Below are 25,832 nucleotides of genomic sequence, written 5' to 3' on the forward strand. Positions count from 1 at the left end.
TAAGTTTGATCATTTCAAATCTTGTTTTTAAACCTTATTAGGCAGATTTAATTTAGGGTTAATCTTGCCCCATACCTGAGACAAACATTTTTTACATACTCTGTTCACTGCTCCATAAATTAGGAGCTTTTTCCATACTGGCTAGTTGGAACAGACAATATTTCTGGACTCTGTTTCTAGATCTTAGATATTTTTTGCTCTAATTCTTTCAGATGGCTCTTTCATAGCTTTAGCTGCTTTCCTCACAGATGTGTACTTGTCAGTACTCAGCTGGGTACCTGAGGGAACCGTCAGAAGATCACTCGAATTCTTTTGCTGTGTGGCTCTAGCTTTGCTACTTTTCCCTATGAGTTCTAGCCTCTGTGCCTCCTTCGACACCCTACATTGAATTCTAGAAATATTCTCCATTCCATAAACTGGGTAATTGCAAGGCTCAACTTTTTGTTTCCTAATTCTCAGAGGTTACCATCCTTCACTGGCTGATGTTCAATGTTCTAAAAGCTCTTATTTCATATATATATATATATATATGTTAAATTTATTTAGTATTTATAGGCAGCAGGATTCACTCAACCCCTATACATGTTGGCCAGAAAGTCTATAAATATATAGTGTAATAACTGAATTTAAGTACACAACAGACAAATATAACTTTATGTTAGATCAAGATGAAAATAGAATAGATATTATCTTCAGGAAAGAGGGAAATGGAACCTGGGAGGGCCTCCAGGGAGGGTTTATGCTGCTGATAACGTTCTATCTTTTGATCAGAGTGGTGATTCTCTGGGTGTGCTCACTTTGTGAACATTGAATGGCACACATTCTGATTTGACTTTTATTCTGTTCATATGTTACACTTCAATTCATAAGTTTACATCAAAATACATTCAAGTTACAAGAATAAAACAAATTTGTCATTGACAGTACACCTTAAGATTCATACCAATATCCAATATATCATGGGATTTGGAGTTGGGCAGATCTGGGTTCAAATCTTGTGTCTGTGTTGACTACATATGTGACTATACATATTTACTATATTAAATCCTATCACTCTCTCTCTGAACCTCAGTTTCCTCTTCTAAGAAATGAATCTAATGGTGACACCTGGCCCTCCGTGTGGAGGTGACAATGAAATGAGGTATTTTATATAAAAACGTGTTAGGCACATAGTAGTTGTAATATATATATTTTGTATGTATATATATTATATGTATATATTTTATATGCATATATATCATATATATTTTTATATATGTATATATGTTTTGTTCATACAAAACCACACAGCTGTTAAAGTAAGGATAAGGTTATGTTACATGTATGGCTATAACATGATCCAGATAACACTTAGGGTTGTCATCTCTAGACTTGAAGGGAAGAAACAGAGGGAAGAATTAGCAGAATGGGAAACTGTAGAAGAATGGGAAGCTGCCTAAAAGGATCAGTGGACATCTAGAGATAAAAACAGCAGACTGAAACAATCTGGCAGGGAGGGAGCAGAAAGGTTCGAGACCCCAAGCTCACTTCCCTCTTGTCTTCTTATCTATTATGAGTGTCATACCTTCAGTTAGAAACTGGCCTCCACTCATCAAATAAATATCACAGGGCGAAGGAGCCCACAGGTACTTTTCACATGACTTGAGCAGAACCACTGAGCAGAGTGACAGACACTGAGTGGATTGGTGGAAGTTGTGCAAAACACATCAGGAATAATTTTTAAGATTTTTTTTCTAAAAAGTGTATTACGTGTTAATGTTTTTGAGAGAGAGAGGGAAGGAGTAAGAGGGAGGGAAGGAAGTGGGGGGGAGAGAGATTAACGAGATTAGGAGGATACACAGGAAACTGTACCAGTGGTCTCCTTGAAGTAGGACGCAGTCACACTGGAGAGGTAATCAGGGGTGGAGCATGGCAGGCACAAAATAAGAAAACACGCGAGTGTTTCTTTACAAAGGGATTATTTACACAGGTGTGGGTGTAGTGGTGTAGTGGAGCACGTGAGAGAGTGAGTAACTCAGGTGTAGAATTAACAAGGCTGTGTCTATTCCTAATCTTTATGGGACCAGGGGAGGGAGTAGTTACCAGCACCATGAAGGAGAAAGATCATGTTATGAAGCCCCGCTGAAGAGCAGCAGTGACCAACAGTCTGGAATCCAGTCTGAGGGAGACTTGCAGGAAGGATGCCCAGGGAGTGACTCCTTGGTCTTTTTCTCTGTTTGTCAGCTAGAACCTCCCAGGGCAACCCACCCTGAAGCCAGAGGACATGGGAGCCTGGCTAGTGCCACAGAGGTGCAAAATGAATACGGGGCAAGCAGAAGATATTTAGCACAGAATGGAACTTACTTTGCATTAGTTGCTTTTTGTGCTGTTAGATTCTTTTCCTAATCTACGTGCATACATTATTTGAACAATACACAATTAAAAATAAAAGTCAATTCCCTCTCCCATTTTGCACACAGAAACGGAAAGAAAAGTGTTACTCTTTGAAAAGAAGGGGGAGGAACAAATGGCTTCCTAGTCCAGGCTCAAAGCGTGGCCACATCATTATTTCCCCAGAGGGCTGAGCATTCTAGGTGAGGCTGACAGATTGATCAGTACCAAGATGAGGCTGGAATTTCCTATTTGTGTGCATCTACCCCAGATTCATCCCTTTCCCATGATGTTTCTCTCCCTGTTCTTCTGAAACAGTGACAGGTAAGAATTTAGTTTACTACTGTTGTTTTCCTTCGTCTGTCTCCCTTTTTCCCCTCCATCCAATCCCATTTCCCCCTATAATTTCTGTTGATAACTTGCAATTTTGGACTCAGAATTCAACTGTGCATTTGTTGGCAAAATTTCTGCTTTTACTTTCTTTCAGGAACCATTGTTTAGATAGATGCCTGGGATGGCTCAGTTTTAAAATTTCCTGACAACGGATCTCTTCCTTGAAGGGAGTCTCCTGGCATCCTGTCTTTTGGTTTTGTCCTATGCCCCTGCTTGCATCCTGTTCAAGCACAGCCTTCGAGGAGGACTACTGTTTCCTGTCTAGGCATCCTCTGACTTCTGCCATGTTGGTAGAAACTGTCTCTCTTTCTCTCGGTTCCAGTGACACTTCTTTCTCAATAAATTATGCTCTTTCAAACAGATGTTGAGGACTATGACATTTGGAATGTGTAATAGTTGCATTCTAACATATACCTTCATCAGACAGTAGGTAAAAGAAAAGGAGCTCACTGATGTGGAAAATCAATGCAAATGATTTTCATATTCTCTCACCCTCTACCTCCCTACCTGGCTCTACCCAGTCATTCTTTCTGTTGACTATATTTTTGAAATTTCCAAGTTTTATTTGCAAACTTTTCTCCCACAGAAGAATCATGGAATTCAAAGAAGATGAAACAAAATAAAAGTTTTTCCTCTTACATTTATACTGGTTCTTGTGGGAAATATATAAAATACAAAGAATTAACAACAGTGACAACAAAGAGAACATTTAAAAAGTGCTTCTAATCGAAAGTATGGTTTGGATGTGGTTTGTAAACCAAATGTTCACTTGTCGGTTGCTTAGCCTTCCGTGCCTGGCGTTGACTTGGTAGAAACTTTAAGAGATGAAGAGGTGGTTAGATCGTTGCAGGTACCGCCCTCAGAAGAGACTAAGGTAGCTAATGTAAGACCCAAGTTAACTCCCTTGAGAGTGAGTCTGATTCCTGAGTATCTTTCTGGCTTCTTGTCCTGCCATGTGATCTCTCCTTCATGGAGCCCTTGCTCCATAATCCCATGTGTCCAAGGGCAAGGGGATGACTCACTAGAGATGGCCCATGCTGGTTAAACTTTCTGCCTCCAAAACTGTGAGTTAAATATACCTCTTTTGTGTATAAAATACCCAGCCTCAGATATTAAGCTGTAACAATGGAAAATGGATGAATAAAATTGGCACGGTTAGTATTTGAATATATTTCTTCTAGGTATTTTCCTTAGAGGGTTTTCAGAAATATACTCATCTTTCAAAATAAATTAAACCTTATAAAGATTTTGGCTGTAGAGGTAAAGCATGTCTTTTTTAAAAAAATTAGATAACACAGAAAGTGTACACATAGAACTGAAAACTATCATAATTCCCCTTGCCCGAGGATAATAACTTACCATTTTGGTATACACAATTCCATATTTTTTTCAGTTATAACTATATATATATATATCTTATTCCTTCTGTTGTTTTGTTAAAATTATACATATCAATTTTTAACTTTCTGGTTTCTTTCCCTTCGGTGAGTATTGATTTATGCCATTGGCTTTCAAAATTTTTGTATCATGATACACAGTGGGAAATAATACTTTAAACTATGATCCAGTATAGTGTGTGTACAGTACTTATATATTTATAATTGAAATAAAAATTTCATGAACCTATACTCTCCTTCATTATGTATGATGTACTCTGTTATTTTCTACTTTCTTCTCTTTTATTCAAAAAAGTACTGGTTATGACCCAGTAAGTTGATTTCAAGACTCACTAATGGGTTGTGACTTGCACTTTTAAAAACATTCTCCTATGCTGCAGTTTTAATGACTTTATTCTATTTTTAACTCACAGTTTTTAAGTTGCATGGAATCATATAGGAGGTCTTGTTCAGCCTCTTAATATTATATGCAGAGGAGTGAAAATTTTATTTTCTCAATAGCTGGTAACAGAATTCCCCTCGGGAGGGAATTTTCTTTCTTTAGGGAAATACCTTCATAAATGCTTATTGGTAGGGTTGTGCAGGGGAGAGAGTAGCTGAACCATTCTGCACAAAGAATAAACAGGAATTTGGAATAGAGAACATTGAGGCAAACAGCAGGTGGATTAGGCAGAACTTGAATGAATAAAAAGAGAAAGAGCTTTTGGAAACAAGAATACCTAATACTAAATTTATATTATTTGCATTGCTGTTGTAAATTCATGTACCTGCTCAAGTTTTCAGTAAGGTTTAAAATTAGCCAAGTCTCTTTCAAGAGCAAGGGATAGAACTACAACTCAAATTGGATTAAGGAAAATAAACTAGGAGTGTTTATTTAAATATGAATTCAAATACACCAGACATGGCTGGATCTAGGGTCTTAAATAATGTCATCAAAATTTGGTGTCTTATATATATCTTTTCTCCAATTTGGCTTTGCTCTCAGATGCTAATTCCCAACCCTCCCAGTCCAAGATCCATCATGGCCAGGGGTATGGAGTGCTATGATTGGTCTGAACTGGATCACATGTTCACCCTTGGTACTAGAGATGATGTCACATCCACCTCCACTTGGACTGAGGTGTGCCAGGAAGGAATGGTTTTCTGAAAACTGGATTCACATAAGGAGCATCAGTGGTAGGGAGCAAACACAATATAAGACCACTATAGGATCATTCATACAAATATCTCCTATTGGTGGTGGAGATTAAGAGGCTGAATTCTTCGTCTGCATGCTCCAAAGCAGAATAGGATCCCACGAGTGGGATATCATGATGATCACTAAATAGAGCTAAGAGCAGAATAATATCACCCCTTGGAATTCACAGAGATCTTATGGAAGGCACCAGACTTTCTACAATTTGTACCAAGCATACCTATCAATTTTGTCTAGGTGTCAAAGGGAAAACAAGTCCTAGAAGGTACGTGGATTACATAAATGGGGAAACTGAATCCCAGAGAAATTCTGAGGCTTCCCCAAAGTCACAAGCTGATTTTTTACTCAAGCCAGGCTTGCACATATTCTTCCCACACTTCAGCAATGTTTTCTCTATATCTTCCAAGCAGTGTTCCTTTTTTCCTGCTTATCCCAGGAAATCTAGAGATACCTCAAGGTCCTGTTCTCCAGCATTTGCTCTTGTTAGCCTATGTTAGTTAGCTTTCTGTCTCTTTGACAAATTACCTGGCAAAGTCAACTTTCAGGAGGAAATGTTTACTTTTAGGCATCACAGTTTCAGAGGTTTCAGTCTATGGTACACTGGTTCCATTTCTGTGGGCCTAAAGCAAAGAGCATCATAGTGGAGGGGTTTGGTGGGGCAAAGTGCTCATCTCATGGGGAGCTGGAAGCAGAAAGCAAGGCACAGAACTGGAGAGCTTGTGCTAATAGGCTTTGTCGTTCTGCTTTTGTTTCACTCGGGTCCCCATTCCACTGGGCAGTGCCACCTACGTTCAGGGTGGGTCTCCCCATCAATTTGCTGTCCCACATGCCAGTCCTTTCTGGAAACACACCTGGAGACACACTCAGAACTGTGCTTTACTAATAGCCTAGCAGTTCTTGATCCCATTAGGCCGATAATCCACATAAACTATCACAGAGCCTTGCCCAGTCCTTGGGCTGCCAGGGGGCTCTGCTTGGAGCAGGAAAGAGGAGTTTACATGGGGATAAAAGAGTCAGGCCTACCTCTTTTAGAGCCAAGAGGCTCAGATCTCGGGAAAGATATAGAGCCCAACTGGAGAAGCAAACCCAAGGGGTGATGTCAGTGGAATAAGAAGGAATCATTGAGAGGGGACAAATTTTGAAAGAGAGATCATATATTACCTCCTATTTACCAGGCTTTTTGTGTATATAATTTTATTTAATCTTTACATAAATTTTGTTTCAGGGGGCACAAGTAACTCAGTGAGGGGAAGGAAAGAGAGCTGGAGATGAGAAAAGAGGTTGGCAGAGGCCTTGCTACGAAGTCTTGAATTTGGCTGAATGAATTAATACCTGTATTTATTAGCCCAGGATACTGTAAAAGAAAAAAAAAAAAAAAGCATCACAAAGTGGGTGGCTTAAATGACATAAATGCATTGTCTTACAATTCTGGAAGCCAGATTCAAGGCGTCCAGAGGGTTGGCTTCTTCTGAGACTGAGGGAAGGATCTGCTCCGTGCTTCTCTCTAGCTTCTGATGGTTTGTTGGTAATTTTGGGGTTCCTTGACACAAAAGGCATAAACCTCCCTGCTGTCCTCATCTTCACACGGTGTTCTCTCTGTGTTAGCAACTGCGTCTAGATTTCCCTTTTGCATAAAGACACAGTCCTATTGCATGAGGGGACCAACCTATTCCAGTGTGACCTCATCTTAACATAACTATCAACACTTGCCACCACTCTATTTCCAAATAAAGTCAGGTAATGAGATACTGTGATTTAATGCTTTAGCATAGCAATTGGAGAGGTACACAATTCAACCCAAAACAATAGATGAATGGGTCTTGAAACAACCTGGGTTAAACAAAATTAAACAGATTTCTGTCTACCTTAGAGCCTCTGAATTGGTTTTACAATGTGCCTGCAAATTTTCCACACCTCTCCCATTGAGAGATAGCACCTCTGTTCCCTCCCTTGAATCTAAGACCATCAGGGTATGGTGCAAAAGATGATATGTGATATCTAAGGCTGGATCATAAAAGGCCAGGCCAGTTTGCTTCATTTGTTACAATATGGAGGCATCATGTTAGAAGTTCAAGAAAACAAGATCATATCCTAACAGATATCCCAACAGACCTCTCTGGCCTAAGGTCCTAGCTGAGCCTAGCCCTCTAGTTATCCTGCCCATGTGCAGAAAGGTGAGTGAAAAATCGATCTGGTCTTGCACTTTCCAGCTCTAGCCTTTTGAGTCCCAGCCATTTGAGCCTTCCCAGATGAAATTGCAGAAATCATGGAGCATGAGTGTATGATCCTTGCTGTGTCCTGAGTCTTGAGCCACAAAACTCAGGAATATGATAAAAAGATGTTGTTTTAGTCACTAAATTTAAGTTAAGGCTGTGTATCAATCAGGGTTATTCAAACAACAGAACAATAGAGATTTGTATATCTATCCATCATCTATCATCTATAAATACATAATTCTAATACAGGCTAAATGTTTCCATAGGATATATGCTACATCAATTTCCCCACCTCTGTTGGGCTGTTTCTTTGGACATATCTGCAGATCCTGCATCTATGTATTCAACCAACCGTGGATAGAAATTTTTTTAATTGTGTCTTTTAAAGATGTTTTTCTTATCAGTATTCCCTAAACAAATATTTACATAGCATTACATTGTATTAGGTATTATAAGTCATCTAGAAATGAATTCAAGTACATGGGAGGATACAAAGTATATAAAAATACTATGCCATTTTCTGTAAGGAACTGGAGCATAGTGGATTCCCCATGGATACTGAGGGCTGACTGTCTACATGGAAAGAGTTATTGTAAGGAATTGGCTCATGTGATTATGGAGGATGGCAAGTCCAAACTCTTGCAGGGAGGGCTGGGAGGCTGGAGATTGGAGACCCAGAGAAGAGCTAACATTGCAATTCAAGTCTGAAGGTAAGACTACAGGCAGAATTTCCTCTTCTTTTTCAGTCTTTTATTTTCCTCTTTGAGCCTTAACTGATAGGCAAGGTTTACCCTTAATTGAGAGTGATTTGCTTTATTTGAAGTCTACAGATTACATTGTTAATCTCATCTAAAAACATAGAGCAATGTCTAGACTAGTGTTCAACCAAATATCTGAGTATCATGGCCTACCAAAGTTGACACATGAAGCTAACCGTCGCTACCTGGAACAGTCCCCCACAGCATGATGTTGTGTGCCTTGACCTTCCAAATGGGCCATAATATGACATTTTCCAATTCTCTTTGGTCAGATCTCCCCTTTCCCACTTTAAAAACAGATTGGGAGGGGGCATGGTGTTCTGTAGAACACCTCTAAAGAAGCTCGAGTCCCTGATTTGGAATCAGACAGGACCATGTTCAACTCCTGACTGTTCTAGCTGCTAATGATGTCAACTTGAACAGTGTTTTTAAACTTTCTGAGCCTTGATCACCACATCTATAAAGTGAGATAACCATGCTGGTCTCCGTGCTGCTGTAAGGTACAAATTAAATAAGCAATGGAAAGTGTTATGGTCTGAATGATGCCCCCCACCCCAGGGCTCATGTGTTGGGAGCTTGATCCCCAATATAGCACTATTCAGAGATGAGGCTTTTGGGAAGTGATAGGATCAGGAAAGATCAAAGGATAATGAACTAATGAGTTCATAGGTCAATGGGTTTGTTAGGAGGTGAGAACTGAGTAAAGCAAGTCAACTGGGACATGGCTTGGATTTGTTTTGTTCCAGTCCTTTCTTCTCTGGCTTTCTAGTTCTTCTTTGCTTCTGGCTGCCATGAGGTGAATAGTTTTCCTCCACCATGTCTTTCCACCAGGATGTTTCTTCCTCACCACAGGCCTGTCCAATGGAGCGGGTCAGTCATGGACAGAAACCTCCGAAATTTCAAGCCCCAAGTAAATCTTCCTCCTTTAAGTTAATATTCTCAGGCATTTTGTCACAACAATAAAAAGCTGTCTAATACATAAAGGGCTCAGTCCTGAGCCTGGGCACACAATTTTTATTTTTACTTTTATTTTACTTTTTGCTTTAGTTTATTTATTTACATGCCAGCCCCAGATTTTGCCAGTCTGTAGTGCCGCTTCTCCTTTAAAGATTTTCACTGTGATGTTTAAGCTTTCATCTCTCTCAATTTCTAGAAGCTTCTCTCCCTCTCCCTTCCCTTTCTTCCTTCCTTTGCTTATTCTTCCCCTCTCCTTTTTCACTCTCCTTTATAAAACCAGGTGTCCCTCACTGGGGAATGTGGGAATGTGGTATGTTTCACAAATTTATCTTACTTGTCACTTTAGCCAGCCGCTGTTCTCTGGATCACTGCCTCCCATTTCCCAGGTGGTGCTGCTTTCTCTGCTTCTGTTCCCCGCCTTCTGCCTCCAGCTGCTGCTGCACTGCCCTAGCACCTCCCCTCAGCTCCAGAAAGATCCTCTCCTTCTTGCCACTGGAGCAACAAAGAACAGGCTGACTTTCATGCTGATGTGGCTCAAAGTTCTGGGAGGGGAGAAGGGCAGCAGGTGTAAGGTGTTGCTGCTGACTGCTCCTGGGGGTAACATGCTGAGGACCCATGGAACGACTCTGTGATCATGGACAGTGACTGTGATGGTCAGGACAGAGGAACTCGCACCCGTCTTCCACCACAGAGTCTAAGGCCACCTCTTTACATCCTCAGTGGTGGGTCTCATACTAGGGAGACTGGCAGTAGTGATTTCCACTCTATTCGTGGAACTCCAGCTTCACCATCAGGGAAATTATGTTGCCCCACAGACTTCTGTATTTGTCAGAGCTTGTCAGAGAAATATAACCAATAGGATATACATCGCATGTATTGTATAATACAGCACATTTATACATGATAAAATATAGAATATATCTAACATCAGGAATTGCAGAATGGTTATAGAGCTGAGAAATTCACTTCCAGAAGAGCTTATGGGATAGTTTCAGTCAGACCCTGAGTAATTTATTTAGTAGATGTTTATTGGCTCATAGTTCTATAGGCTAGGAAGTCCAATATCATGGTGTTGGCATCCATCAAGGGCCTTCTTGGTGCATCTTTACCTGGCAGAAGGTAGAAAGATAAGAGAGGAGATGAGGGAACCAAACTGGCCCTTTTATAATGGTACCAATTTCAGGCATGAGCATGGAGCCCTCGTGGCTTAATTACCTCTTAAAACCAGGAGATTTGATAGAATATGTTTCATTTTGGACCTGATTTTGAAGGCAGGAGAAGAGCAATGTCCCAGATTGAAGACAGTAGGGTGAGATGTCATAGATTCAAATGTTAACCTCATTCAGAAGCACCCTCATAGACGTACTCAGAAATAATGTCTAACCAAATACAACTATTTGGGCATCCCATGGCTCAGTCAAGTTGGTGTAGAAAATTACCCATCTCACCCTCATTATTATGGGACCCCAGGTGCCCAGCACCAGTGCATGGTTGACCCCTTTCCTTTTTCTTCCAGAGTCAGCTCCACCTTCACCTCCTCCAAGAAGCATTTACTGATTTTAGCCTCCACCTGGTTTATAAAAATCACCCCAAAATGCCCACTTGCTTATCATCTCTACCACTCAACCCACTTATTTTCTTCATGGAACTTAGTACCATTTGGAATTCTCTTGCTCATTTTACTTGTTTATATCATCTGTATTCCCATGTAAAATATGAGTTCCATTAGTACAAAGAACTAGTCTTTCTTGTTCCCCACTGCATTTTCTAAACCTGGAGCAAAGTAGCATTTGAACAAATATTTTTCAAATCAATGAATATGGATTCTTGTTGTTCAATTTTGAAGCCTTATGTGAATGTCCAATTTGACTTCTCTTCCCACTCCCAGACTTCAGCAAAGTGTACAGAAATCTCTTGGGTGAGTGGATTCTGTTTAAGGGTGATAATTATGGAAAGGGGCTGAGTTTAATATCTGAACTAATGCTGTGATGAACACAGGAAATCTACATGGAAATAGAAGCTTGAAACCAGGAGTGATCATGGCGGCATAAACTCCCAGAGATGTCCAGGAATTGGGCAGAGCTCTGCAGTCTCCTAGTGCATGGAATGAGCCTTATAACTCCCCTTTCAGGCTTTCCGGAGACCTGAACACTGCCACACATCTTCTTCAGAGGATGCTATGTTAGTTCGTCTGGGCTGCTGTAACCAAGTGCCACAACTCAATAGTTTAAAGAAGAGAAACTTATTTTCTCCCAGTTCTGGAGGCTCAAAGTCCAAGATCAAGGTGTTGGTAGAGTTGGTAAGAATCCATGTCAGGACTTTCTCCTTGGTTTCATAATGGCCATCTTACTGTTCACATGGCGTTCTCCTGTACGCACATGTGTGTCCCAGTTCCCCCTTCTTATCTGGGCCCCAGATTATTGGAGTAGGGCCCAACTTAATGATTGCCTTTTAACTTGACACCTCTGTGAAGATCCTATCTCTAAGTTAGGTCACTTCTGATGTATTGAGGGTTAGGATGTCAACATACACATTTTTGGAAGGAACACATACTTAACACATGACAGATACCAAAATGACCACTTTCAAGCTGCCCCAGGAAGGCTGTAGGATGCTCTGAAACCCATATCCCAAAGGAATACCCTGATGAACATCCATTATTTTTATCTACCTAGCAGGTACCTCCACTCTTCTGCACATAGCACCCTTATATTTCTTTGGGGATTCGCCCCATGATACCCTCTTTGTACATCGTTTAGGTAGACTTGACCTCATACTCTAGATGTAAGTTTGGGTACGTGACCTAGGTAGAACCTATTGATGCATTTCACCCTTCAGTCATAATTGTTTCAAGCTGACCAAAGTTGACCCTATGAAATTCAATTTTAGATGTGACAGGTTGGAAACTTGAGAGTTCCAGAGACCACCTTCCCAGACGAAGCCAAGACAGAGAAAAACATGTAGCAGATGTAGAGAAAGGCTGAACCTAGGGACATAGTTAAAGCCCCTTAACTGAGCCATGCCTGAAGTTAGCTTTAAGGGTGGACTTCTCTTTACAACAGATTCCCTTCTAGGCTTAATGCCAGTTTGCTGTGGGGGTTAAGTGATTTGTAGCCAAATGTATTCTAATCGATGTAATTATACTACCTCCTCTCTCCTGTTTACACACTTCCATAGTTTCAGGAAGCCTACCTTGGGAAAACTTCACCAGGAAAACTAAATTTCTTTCAGGTTTTCTGCATTGTCTCAAAAGACTGTGCTTTAAAGCCCCAGTGTAGATTCCTATAATTGGCCAATCATAGCAAAGGACCAGGCCGGTAAATGTGTGCCAACAAATAACTCAAGCAGGCAAAACTCCTGGTGATTTTATAATTATGTGAAAAGGCCTAAGATTTTTGGAAGGCAGGGGTCAGTGAATTAAAATTCTCCCAGGAGCTAAGGGCCTCTGAATGTTTATTTCCGATAATCTTGTTTATGTCCTGGGGTAAATAAATCTGTCTTTTGTTCAGTGTTATTCAACTCTCAGCACTGTTGGTAATTAAAGGGGTGGAGGGTGGAAAAATGAATGAGTTCTTTAATTGGCTCTGTTCTGGGTGACTCAGAGTAAGAAGAAAAGTCCCTCATGGGCAGGGGTGGGAGTGGCCTGTTCTGCCCTGGAAAAAGCTGATAAAACCCTGGGCAGCTGGTGATCAAGTGGCAAAGGGGAGGAAATCCATCGTCATTAGCGTGATCAATGAGCACAGGCTGCGCTCGTGCTGAGTTGCGCTGGGGTCCTCCTGAGACACAGAGAGAACTAGAATAAATATCTGGTTTCAGAAGTCACCCCATTTCAAAGATCCCCTGGTGGAAGGATCATTCATCCACCACTTTCCCTCAATCATAACTCTGAGGGGATGGGAAGTGATAAAATAAAGTAAACAATCCCACCAGCTGGTCATATAACCATTTCTAATGTGATGTGATAGAAAGTGATTCATGAACACAAGTAATAATAACAAATACAACAGCTAACAGGTGTTGAGTGTTTTCTACATGCCAGACTCTGCATGGAGAGCACTACATACATGATTTCTTTTAATGTTTGCAAGAATTCTGTATTAGCGGTACAACTGCCTACATTGTACAGATGCAGAAACGGAGCCCTAGAGAGAGGTTAAGTAACTAGCAGGAGGTCTAGCAGCAGATAAATGGTAAAGGTGGTGCTTATGTTCAAGTCAGCCCGACTATAGAGCTGGATATACTTCCTTTAGGCTAGCATAGAGTTTTGCTCTGCTCTCTGTAGCTTTTTCACTCTTTGACCAAGTGTTCTGTCTCTGAGTCTCAGATTTACCTGTGAAATGAGGATAATGAGACTTCTGTGGAGCAGGGTGCTTGGATGGAAATAACAGAAAGAGATATTGGTTAATTAAAGCAAAAAATAGAATGTAGAAACGAGCTATCAAGCTATGAAACGACATGGAGGAAAATTATCATTATGAAGTGAAAAAGGACAATCTGAACAGGTTACACACTATATGATCCCAACCATGTGACATTCTGGGAAAGGCAAAATGACGAGATCAATGGTTTCCAGGGGTTGGGGTGGGGGAGAGCTGAATATCAGAGCATAGAGGACTTTTAGGGCAGTGAAACTAATATGGGTGATATGACAATGGTGGCTACATCTCATTACGTATTTGTCCACACAGAATATGCAACACCAAGATGAACTGTAAATCATGGATTTCAGTGATAATGATGTGTCAGTGCAGGTTCATCAGTTGTAACAAATGTATCATTCCTACTGGGGGATCTTGATAATGAGGGAGGTTATGCATGTGTGGGGCCAGGGGATAGATGGGAAATCTCTGAACCTTCTGCTCAATTTTGCTAAAAACAAAAAACTACTCTAAAGAAGAATTTTAAAAAATGGAATGTTCTGGAAGGATAATGGAGAGCTTATGGATCTCCTGTCTGTTCTGCTTTCATAGAAGGAGACTGGTCCATCTGTGGCCAAGAACTACCCAACAGGGGATTTGCCCTGAACCAGAGTAGTATTCAGATTCTGAGCAGCAAAAATACCCCCCAATCCGACTTTCTAAAAGAGCTTTGTGGTGATGGGTGTCTTTGGTACCAGGTCTGACACACAGTAAATGTCCAGTAAATAGTTATTATTACTACTATTATGAATAATAATATCTAGGAAAAGACAGCTCAGCCTGTCTCCACGCCTTTTGTATACACAGGATTCTGTGATGCTTTTCCTGTGAGATGATTTAGATTTCCTTTATGAATAGAGACATAAACCAAGCTAACATATCCTCGAGACAGAAGGATGCTGGCATGTCTTCAAATTGGTCACTAAAGCATGTCCTCAATTGGGAAAAAATCAAAACAGATTGCATCTAATTTCTCACTGTTCCAAGCAAGAAATTACCTTTTTAAGTGAAACATCATGGCTTTCAAGCTGTTTACAAATACAGTTTTTATGGCATGTCTTATCTGAGACTTGGCTCAGCTTTCTGGACTAGATTGTCTGTCTCTGCGGGGTTAACTGGGTTTTCACAGAGAAGAGCCACAAAGAATCCACTTCTTTTACTTCTTTGTGATATTAGGAGCTGGTGAGTCCTACTTTTTCCACAGGTGGTTGAATAGGTTATTTTAGGAAAAGCAACAGCTTTGTAGCCAGGCAGACCTGGGTTTGAATCTTGGTTCTACTATTTCCTGTTGTGTAGTAGTTGGGGAAACTACTTTATCTCTATGGAGTCTATTTACTCATCTTAAAAATTAGATAATTATTATTTATTTACTAGAGTTTATAAGTGGTCCATAGTAACTATTGCTTTTGTTCAGGGCTGCTGTAGTTCAAATGACACCTTTGTATGAATTAGAAAAAGCCATTCCTTATTCTCACAGATGTATTTGGGACTATGGTCCATGGCTTGCTGAGCAGACCACAAGGAGAATTTTATCCCTCACTTTGCCCCAGCTGGAGGCTTTTGTGCAGTATACAGCCACACAACTCTTCATAGTAGTCCTGTTTTTACCTGCTTATTAAACTTTTAAAAATGCCTTTCTTCTACTGACAGACACAGACCCTTTGGCCAAAAGGATAGTCGAACCATCTGATGACAAACTGACTGATTCAAGAAATGGGCATGTGAGCGAAACTGTCTAGAGTTTTTCCTATGACTGATACACACCTAGTGGGAAAAAGTAGCACTTTATATGCACTGGAAACATGGCAGGTATGTCCCTCTTTATATGGGACAGACCTGTTTGTGCTAGGAGAAGATGTGATCAACAGGTAAATGCAATCAGAGACAAGTAGAGTTAAGAGAATGGACCTCTCTGGAACCAGTCATGATGCCAGTTCCTCTTCCATTAACTCTCAGCTCTAACTTCTCCTTTCAGTTATACAAGCTCAAACATTCCTTTTTTGCTTATGTTAGTGTGAATCAGCTGTATTACACAACCAACACTGTTCTGATGACTGTGGGGTTGCTGTAATGTGTATTATATCCGGGAAACCCCTAGCTCATAGTGGCACTCCTTACATAATAACTGTTATTATTGTCACAGTGCATCACATGGGCTTCATACCAGTTTGCTTCCTTGGAGTGAAAGAAAAAAGTGAGTTAATTAGATTTTGGATGTCAAATATGCCAATAGCCCTTGATTTCATGCCATGGCAGACATTAGTAACCTGTTAGTGGAAAACATGAAATCTAAAAGGCTATGGTGCCTCTTTGATACTTTGCTGTTGTTATTTTGCCTTGGAATCATCTCAGAGTCCTTCCTACCAGGTGCTATAGGCAGCTACTCCTAATTATTTAGAAATGAAATGGGAGATGGAACTGAACATTTTGATTTTGGACAATTTGTGACAACATCCATTGCAATCCATTTTTTCAGCCTCTAACTCATGGAAACATGCCTACAAAGGTGAGAAAATGTTGCTTTAAATTAATGCCAGGAAATAAAGGACTTACAATAACACTGCAGAAGCCTCAGTGGCTAATGAGGTTTGGCAGATGGATTTTGTGAGCATGTGTAGAGCACCTGGGTCAACAAGCAAGAGAATTCCCAAAGACACAAGGGAAGGTGAGCTTAGCACTGCCATTGTATCTGGGCTAAAACTCACCATTGCACAACCTTTGGGGGATGGAAAGGGCTTGGTAAATTTTCTATCCAGAGGAAGGCTTTGTGGTGGAATAGAGAAAAAGAAAGAAAATAATTTAAACTAACAATAAGTGTCTAGTTTCTTCTGACGTTCTTGGAGAAGTTAAAGAGCTGTTATCAACAGTGGCGTCTAAGGGGCTCAAAGGGGTCAAGTTTGATATTAGAGAATTATTTCAAATACTCTTTAAGTTTTCTGATGTATGCTTCACTATGGTGAGATGCATGGTGAGTTTTGGTTGGGTGTTTGGGAAACATTCATTTTTTGTCACATAGAGAAGCACCTGTTTATGCAGAGTCAACTCACAGACAGAACTACCCTGAGTAAATTATCAATAACTGGCTTATTATTGACTACTTACTATGTGCTGAGTTTATTTTTACACACGCCATCTTTAATCCTTCCAATAAATGCTACCAAGTACCATTTTAAGACCCATTTTACTGACAAAGAAATTGAGGCTCAGAGCAGTTACAGTGGATGTCAGGATTTGAAGGCAAGTTCTTCCCTTGCTGAAGTTCTTTCTGCCATAATGTACCACCTAGCTTATTTTCTCTTGATAAGAAAATTACAAAACGAGCACAAGAAGGATGTATGTAGAGAGCTTTTTAAAGCTGCCCCCCATTAAGTATCCTCCTCACCCCCATATTTCAGAGGCAACCTATAGTAGCAATCAGGTGTGTGTTTTTCACAATCTTAGATAGTGCCACGAATAATACGTGTTCATTACAGGAAAGTCAGGAGGTGCAGATAAGCAAAAAGAAAGATAAAATGTCACAATTTGAAATAAGTTGAATACACCAATGTGTTTCCTTTCTGTTGTATGTGTTCGTGTATGTGTGCATGTGTTTGTGTGTGTGTGTGTTTATGTGCATGTGTATCTGTTTGTTTTCAGAAAAATATTTATTAAACACTTGTCACATGGCCAGTCCCACAGGGAAAAATAATGCCGGGGAAAAGAAATGAACAAGACCTGGCACAGATTCTAGGTGTCACAGTCTTGGGGTACTGAAGAGTTACAGTCACCTAATGCAGGGCTCTCTGATCTTTGTTTTCATTGTGGGCCAAGGAAGATGGTGTGGGAGACTGCTGTGTGGCATGAAGCATTCTTTGTGGGCATATTTCCTATGGGTCCTATGTGAATTCCTCCCAAGAAATTTATGCTACAGTTCCCATTGTACAGATGAGAAGAACGGGGCTCTGGGAAGCTTGTAAGTGGTAGGAAAATTCTCTATTGCTCACTTCTCATCTGCTACAGTCTTCCTAGTTGTGGGTCAGGCCTTGTCCACAGAGCAGTGGAGTAAACTCCTGGGCATAGGACTGTGGGAGGGACAGTCAAGTATATGGCTCCCTACAGTCCTTAGAGTTAAATAAATCTGGATTCTGGTCTTGGTATTGTCATTCCCAAGCTGTGTGTCCTTGGGAGGGTGACTTCACTTTTCTGAGCTTCAGTTAGCTTATCTGTTAAGTGAGGATCTTTATCCTACTTACCTCATAGGGTGAGGCTGAATGGGCAAATCCATGTGAGTCTCTTATAAGAAGCCCAGTGCTAAATAAATTGTTCAAACAATTATTACTGGTTACTGTACTATAATTGCCTTTGGAAAATCTAAAATTTGTTTTTTTGGTAGGAGTAGGTGTCACCTCACCTCAGAGGTTGTGGCTCTATTTCTGTTCCTGATTGCCTTTCAGCACAGTTGGGTGACACTATTGTTCCAACAGCCTTGAGAAAAACAAAGCTTACTCTGTAGCCTCACAGGCTTCTCTTGTTGCTATGACAACAGAAACAGAAAGGAGATATGATTATGGGGGAGTCTTCTTTGGGACAAATTCTAGGTAAACCTTGGTTTTCTGGCATGCTCAGGACTTTCTTGATTCCAAAATCTTCCCGATTCTGGCTTTACTCTGCTCTTTACCCTTGGTCTCAAAGCCTATTCCTCTCTTCTCTCTGCTTACCTGATTCTAACCCACCTTGTGCTTAGCACAGAACCTGATACTCAATAAATAATTATTAAGGAGTGAATAGGTGATGGAGAAACACTGAAGGTCTGGCAGATAAAGAGAGTATTGGAGGAATGTTGAAGAAGTCAGTCCTCTGGGTCTTGATCACCAGCTCTGTGTGAGGGGGATAAGAGTAACATCAACTTCTGGGGTCACTGTGATAGTTGAATGTACAGCGTACGACACTTGGCATGGGGCTCAGTGTGTGGAAACTGCCAGTGTTATCCCCTTTTGCTTCTGCTTTTTCTCTTTTGTGAAGCGTTTCGGTGTGGTTTTCCACATGGAGTCACTTAATTGAGTTAGACAGGAGAAAGGCCCTCTTCTGTTCTGATTCTTTTCCCCACTGCCTGGATGCCCAGGGAATAATATTCAGACACTGCCACTTGCAGCCACTTCTCCACCTTCACAATTCTGTCCTGCCTTCTTTCAGCCTTGTACCAGGTACGCTCTCACCTACAAACCCTATGACAAATTCCTCCACTTCCCCAAAGCACTCTCCTTTCCCCTAATTCCCTTCCTACAGCTTATTGAGGCCAGAAATAAACGGTGAAAACACAAGAGGACCCCATAGCTACATCCAATGGGATATTTGATTAGAATTCACAAAAAGCATCCTACAGCCAATCAGTCTTGCTCAACACAGAAAATCTGATCAAACACAACCTGGACACATAGGTTGACCAGCTGCCCCAATGGACTGGAACCACAGATTTCTTCCACTGCCAAAGGAGGGATTGACGGACATTGCTTATAATTCAAGTTCTTTAGTCACTCATCCATCTGCAGAGCAACACTGTGAGTGTATAGTTCATATTACAGACCCATTTTACAGATGTAGGAACTGAAGCTCAGATAAATTACTGAAGAGAAAACTGATTTGGAGGGAATTGGCTTTGGAACAAAAGATACTGCTATTTTCTCTGGCATTATGGATATGTGTGGAGATATTGGGGTTTGCCCATTGGAAATTAAGATGTTAAATTTGATTTTAGATGTAAATTTCACATCATGCAAAATTACTTCCCCTTAGAATCCCCTGGAAACAGAATTAGAGCTTGAGGAGATTGCAAAAGAGACAAGGGGGAAACCTTCTTATTCAATAATGAAAAAAGTATTTCCAGCTCTGACAATATTTACAGAGTTTGTAATTAAGGGTTGGTACAAAAAATAGAGGTTTCTTTAGGAAATAAATGATACGGCCACTTCTTCAGTAAATTTTCCCAGAAAACTAGAACTATGTGAACACATCCATGAGGATGCCAATGGGAAATGAAGGAGGGGAAGAAGGATGAGGAGGAAGAGGAGACAATAACAATGATGACAACTATTACATATTTCTGGAGGCTGGTTACTATAATCACCATGTTAAATGCAATTCTGCTTTACACACAACTGAGATGTAGATAATTTTAGCTTCATGTTTTAGGTGAGGAAACCTAACTTCAGAGAAGTGAAGTGATCTGCCTAACATCACACAGCTAATAAGATTCAAACCCTGATTTGTGTGAGTTTAAAGCCCACTCTACTTCAATAGAAATATTGGGTGTAGATCTCAGGGTTTCAGCAAAAAGTTTTCCATAGGGAGCTCTGCATCTTGCAGTGAAAGAAGCCAGCTCAGCTAAAGGTTCCACATTGAGTCTAAGTAAAACAGCAGTTGTCCATAGTGTCCAGGAAGGACAGGAGGCAGTAAATGCAGAAGTTGTATGTAGAAATCTCCTCATCTTAGTTCTCATTTTATTTTTTCAGCACCAGAGGCCTCCAAGTGCACTTTCTCTAAAGCCTAAAGGAGGGGAAGATTCACCTGTGTCTGCACTAGGGCTGGTATCTGAGCTCTGGGGTTAGGTTCTGTCTGCATTTTGATGGTGGTGCAGGCACCAGACAGTCCCACTGCCCTCCCCAATCCACCCTGAGGTTTTGGTTCAGGAAGAATTGTTGTCCAGTGGGAATAAGCAAGATGCCCTTCTGGGAGCCAGCATCATGAAAGCAGCAAATGCGTTTTCCCTGGAGCTGACAATCCACCACAGTTGGAACACAGGGGCCCTTCATGTTTTGCTTGAGGATACAAACCTTGTTCTTGGCCATTCATTTCCTCCCAATGGGCCAGGGACTGCCCAACCAGAGCTGACCATCATATGCAAACACCTTAGGATTTAGCTCCAAAATTCTGGGGTAACCTTCACCTGTACAAGTGGCTCAAGAACTACCCATCTACCGAATGCCTTTTGGGTAATTTCTATAAATTATCTGCGTACAGAAAGAAAAGAACTTGTGAGACACATTCATAAAAACTACCATTGTCAGCCAATTATTATGCAGTCACAGGACTCAGGCTGACTCTGAATGAATGTCAGATAGGTTCTTTGACTCATGTGCTTATTTGTAGGTATGAAAAACATCTTTGGTCTCTGTGGTTCAGTTCAGTGATTTCTATGTCCAGTTAAGTGCAGTGGTCAAATCCCTGCACTTCATTCACTAAGATTTGCCACAGACAGAGGCTGCAGGGGGAAATGTATATGTAAGATTCTTGCATTTCCTGAGTGGTGATGCTGCCTTCAATCCCACCCCCACCCCACCCCAGCCAGGCTGCCCCTACCTCTCTGAGGTTGGAGAGAGCTCAATGGGAAGAGATAAGGGGCAGAAAAGGTCTCATTTCACTGGAATTGCTGTAAGCTGGGCTCTGAACACTGTTACTCTCTCTTGAGGACTTTGTGTAATCTTTGGAATTTTTCTCTTTTGGCTCTGAGGCACAACAAAACCTTTGTAGAAATTAGAGAAAAGATCTCAGAAATTAGAGAAAAGATACTCAGATCGGCAAATAGGTATGATCTTTTGTAAGAAACAAAGTGTTCCCCTTCATCTAGGTTTTTGCCAGTGCACATGGGCACGCACATCCAAAGGCAGAACATGGTTAGATTACTGCAATGCTCCTAAAAGAGTGATTTTGTTCAGTGCATGGACTGCACACCTGTTTGTGAGGACTCTGGGTTCATCTCTCACCTGTGGTTCTCTGGCAGTAGAGCTGTGTTCTCCACTCTCCAGTAACAACATCATCTCTGGATTTGTTTCTTCTCAGACTTTCACTGCCAGGGTCTCATCACTGCTCTGGAAGATTAAGCAAATCATTTTTCAAATATTCCCAAGTCAGGGCAGGGGATTTAGCTCAGTGGTTCCAGAGCCTGCCTCACTAGTGGAAGGTCCTGAGTTCAATCCCCGGTACCAAAAAAAAAAAAAAAAAAAATTCCCAAGTCAGCATTCTTGTGCATGCCCTCTTTCTTCTTGGGCCCTGTTTTCTCTCTCCTGTGGAAAACACTAGCTTTTACAAACTGTAACCCCTTTTAGCCAGGCTTGAGTCCTTTAGATTTCTTGGGCATGAATCACACTCCAGCCCATGAGGTTCTGCAATCTTTAGGGAACACAAATCAAGTTCCCCAGGTGGCTCTTAAAGCTCCTCCCACTAGGCTTCAGGTGAGGGAACCACACCCCTTTCTTCCCCTGTGGAGTTGGGAAGAGAAAATATTTTAGTGCTCTATCAGCTTTATCCAAAGAAATTCTTCCAATTTCCTCCCTGCCCTACACTTCAACTTGAACCCTCTTATACCCTTGAATTAGATTTAAAATGTAGGCTAAGGCTAAGATAAAACAGGTTTTGACTACCTTCTTTGCCTCTAGTCATGTTGCAAGAATTGTACTTCTCTTCAAAACATTGAAATACTTGGTCCTTACTTTCTTTCTTGGATTTCTTACCCCCAAACAGGAATGCTATGTTTCATTTTGACACTGGCAGTAGAAGTAGCCAGTGACCCATCAGAGCTGATGGCAGCAGGACTGAAAGGTCATCTTCCATGGCTAACATGGACACCTGTGTGCCTGGGGATTTCCTTGAACAGGAAGAAGACCAATCTGCCCACTTCCAAGGCAGACCAGAATTGCCAGGGAATCAGCAGCCCCTACCCACAGAATAGCCCTCAGCCTACGACTTAGAGCAATAGGTTTGTAAAATTCCCAGATCCTCATCTCTGAGTGGGATAATACAGAGGTATGTGTTCTGTATGTTTTCTCAGAATTCCATGGGACTATTTCCAGTGCCTGCAGTCATAGCTGACTTGATAATAAACCTTTTATTGCCTTCTTTCTCTTTCTAGTATCACTTCCTCCCAGTTCTCTTCCACTACATATCAAATAAGTAGCTAGCTTGCACTCAAATTCTTACCCTAAGGTCCCCTTCTAGTGGCACCCAAGCTAAGACTAAGTGTTTTGTACAAGCCCAATCATCTAACCTTGCCAGAGAGTTTTCTTGTTTTCACTGAGGAAGCAGAAGATCCCAGGGATGAAGTGCTTTAATTATCAAACATGGTAGGACTGGGATTCAGCCTCAGACTCCTGTCACTCCCAAAACTTGTTCTTTCTTTCATATCATCTTCCTTCCCAGCAGCTGTCCTCTCCAGCACCTCCTCCAGAAAGTAAATAATCCTTTAATCCACTCTAGCCTTAAAGTACATTGAATATCTCATTCTCTTGGTAGTCATGACCTTCGTTCTGAATCATTTGCCCATGCTATTCTTTACTCTCCCTTCCATCCTGATTTTAACATCCCCAACTTCTATTCTCATTCTCCCTGGATTCAATGCTGGGTGCTGCCTTCCTGGGTGTGATGGTCAGGCTTAATTGTCAGTTTGATTGGCTTGGGAATCATATAGCAGATAAGTAAAGCATACTTCTGGGTGTGTCTGAGTGGGTCATGGAAGTACAACTTGGAGAACTCTATCTGGTCTCTGGTACCTTTCTTTCTGGGGCCGTTCCCTTGCTCTGCTTCCAAGCCATTATGAAGTCAGCAACTTTGCTCTGCTAAGGGATTCCACCAGATGCTTCAGCCTAGCCAGATGATCATGAACTGAATCCCCTGAAGCCGTGAGCCAAATTTTTTCTCCTTTAAATTGTGTCAGGTATGTGGCCCAGCAATGAGAAAGCTGACTAATACACTGGACCCTGACTTTGGCTGGCCATCCATCTCCATTGCCTTAGAAGTACTCTTCCCAGCTGGATTAAGCTTCAGGACACCTGGTCATTGTTCATTATAGATGAGATTCTGACTGGTTCATATCATGGCTGTCCCTGTATGCCTTCATTCCTCTGTGTTTTAACAATCTATATCCTTAGCTGGAGTGCAATGAATTTTCATCCACTGGCTGAAATTTGAAAGCACATTTACAAAGTTGTGTACACTGGCTGACAAAGCCTCAGTCCCTATCAGGCGGACTCTGATATCGCTACTGGGAATCGGCTAAGTGAGAAGATTTTAATTGTTCCCAGGCTCATTGCATCCTCCTAATTTCCTCTAACAAGCACACACAAAGCAATGAGGAGAGATGTGGGATTGGATGGCAATTCAATCCCTCATAATGCCAGATAAATTGCGGCTCCTGCTCCACGGTATTGCATTTGCTGATGTCTAGGAGATGGTCTCCATGGATGCTAATTCAATTACACTGAAACATAGAAGGAAATTGTCAGCCAAATTGCTGCCACACTGCTGGGCTGCACCCAACTGACAATCCCAGTGCTATTTCCTGCTGATTCAGCAACAGACAGCTCTCCTAGTCTGAGAATGACCAGCAGTTGTGTTCCACCTGGCATGGTTACTTGGGTCTTCAAGAAAACTTCTTATTTTACACCTCTAAATAGAGAGAAGAGTTTTTGTTAATCCTTTCCTTGCTTTATTTCCTTCTCCATATATCTTTTGCTACATAGTATTCATCATTGAAAACAAATATGTGAAAAACTTAAAAGAAAATTGAGTTGGATATCTTGTTCACCCATTTTCAATATTGCTCTTCTTTTTAAAGTAAACATTTCATGGGCTTTCCCAAGGGATAAATGACCCTAAACACCAGGCTCACCTTTCTGAGCTTCTGTCTTTTTCTGGATCTTGACTGTTATTCTTCACTGCCTTTTCAGCTCTCCAATACTTTCAAGTAGACTTATTTTGTAAAGTCATATGATAGAAATCACTATTGCAAATATTACTCAGTAACCACTGAGGTATAATTCAAATACGTAAACTATATATGTGTGAAATGTACAGATGAAGTTTTTGGTTTATTTTTCCTACCGGGGATCGACCTCAGGACCTTGTACTTGCACGAGGCAGTCACAGTGCCACTGAGCTAAATCCCTGGCCCAAGACTGATGAGTTTTGACACATGTATTTGACCACCAAATTAAAATAATGAACACATTCATCACCCCCAAAGTATCCTCAAGGTCCTTGGTAATTTTTCCTTCTCTAATTTCTGCCCTAGTCCAACATCACTGATAAAATAGTTTGGATTTTCTAGAATTTTATACAAATGATAATGTATAGAATTTACTCCCATTTGTCTGGCTTCTTTTACTCAAAACAAGTATCTCAAGATTTATCTGTGTTTTGGTCCATGTCAAAAGTAACTCCTTTTTTAGTGCTCAGTAGTATCCCATTGTGTAGATACACTCACAATTTGCTTATCTATTCACTTGTTGGTATTCTGGTTGTTTTTAGTTTTTGGCTCTTACAAATAAAATTACTATAACTCTTTGTGTAAGGGTTTAAAAAAGTAAGAAAATATATTATTCCACCTATAAATCTTGCTTGAGCATCAACTGTAGACTAGGCACAATCCTAAGCAACGAGAATACATCACTGAACACAATAGGCAAAGGCCCATGTCTTTAGGAGTTTACAATCCTGCTTCATCTTCTAAAGAAGTGTGATTTTTACATCCATCACAAAGATTTGTTTTTTTAGAATCTAGATATTGGGTAAACGTGAACACTCAAACAGGAAGGAAAAGATGATTCATAGAAGAAAGAGCTGCATCGGAAGAGAAGAGAGGACACAAAACAGGAGGCATGCCTGGGACTGAAATTTGAGGGAATTTACAAGATAAAAGAGAAAAATTTACTGGAGTAGGCTGTGGACAGCACAATGGAAAGAAGGAAGTGAATTTCAAGTTTTGCTCTAATTTATGGATAGAATACCTCTGTGCTCTGACTTTTGCTTTGACACTTTCTTAAATGCAGTTTCAAAATTGCTTTTATTAAAAACATAAATCAACAAATATTTATTGAGCGCCTACTACATTTCCAGTATTACACAGATACAGTTTTTGTCATATCTGGCAAGCAGTTCCAAGTAAAAGAAGGACTGAACATGTAACAGGTGCATAATGGATAATGGAGAGGGATGAAGCTTTATCTGGGAAGACAGAGAAGGATACACAATGTAAATGGAATTTATGCTGAGCCATGAAGAACCAGGAGTTTATTAGGTGGAAGAGTGCTGGGTGTGAAGATAGGATCAGACAAAGGCAATGGCTCTTGAGAAGGCTTCATGGAATAAAAGAATGCAGT

General features: G+C 40.8%; 1 long non-coding RNA gene across 1 annotated transcript; it reads right to left on the reverse strand.

Moving 5' to 3' along the window:
* Positions 1-10,274: 10,274 nt before the first annotated feature.
* LOC106009320 (uncharacterized) lies at positions 10,275-23,240 on the reverse strand. Its single transcript, XR_001183378.3, has 3 exons — positions 23,162-23,240; positions 21,444-21,548; positions 10,275-10,395 (listed from the first exon to the last, which is right to left on the reverse strand). It is a non-coding gene; the product is annotated as an uncharacterized LOC106009320 (long non-coding RNA).
* Positions 23,241-25,832: the final 2,592 nt, after the last annotated feature.

Source organism: Heterocephalus glaber, unplaced genomic scaffold, assembly GCF_053883595.1.
Source record: "Heterocephalus glaber isolate CG9 unplaced genomic scaffold, H.glaber_assembly_v1.0 deba00001687, whole genome shotgun sequence".
In the NCBI taxonomy this organism is placed as follows: Eukaryota; Metazoa; Chordata; class Mammalia; order Rodentia; family Bathyergidae; genus Heterocephalus; species Heterocephalus glaber.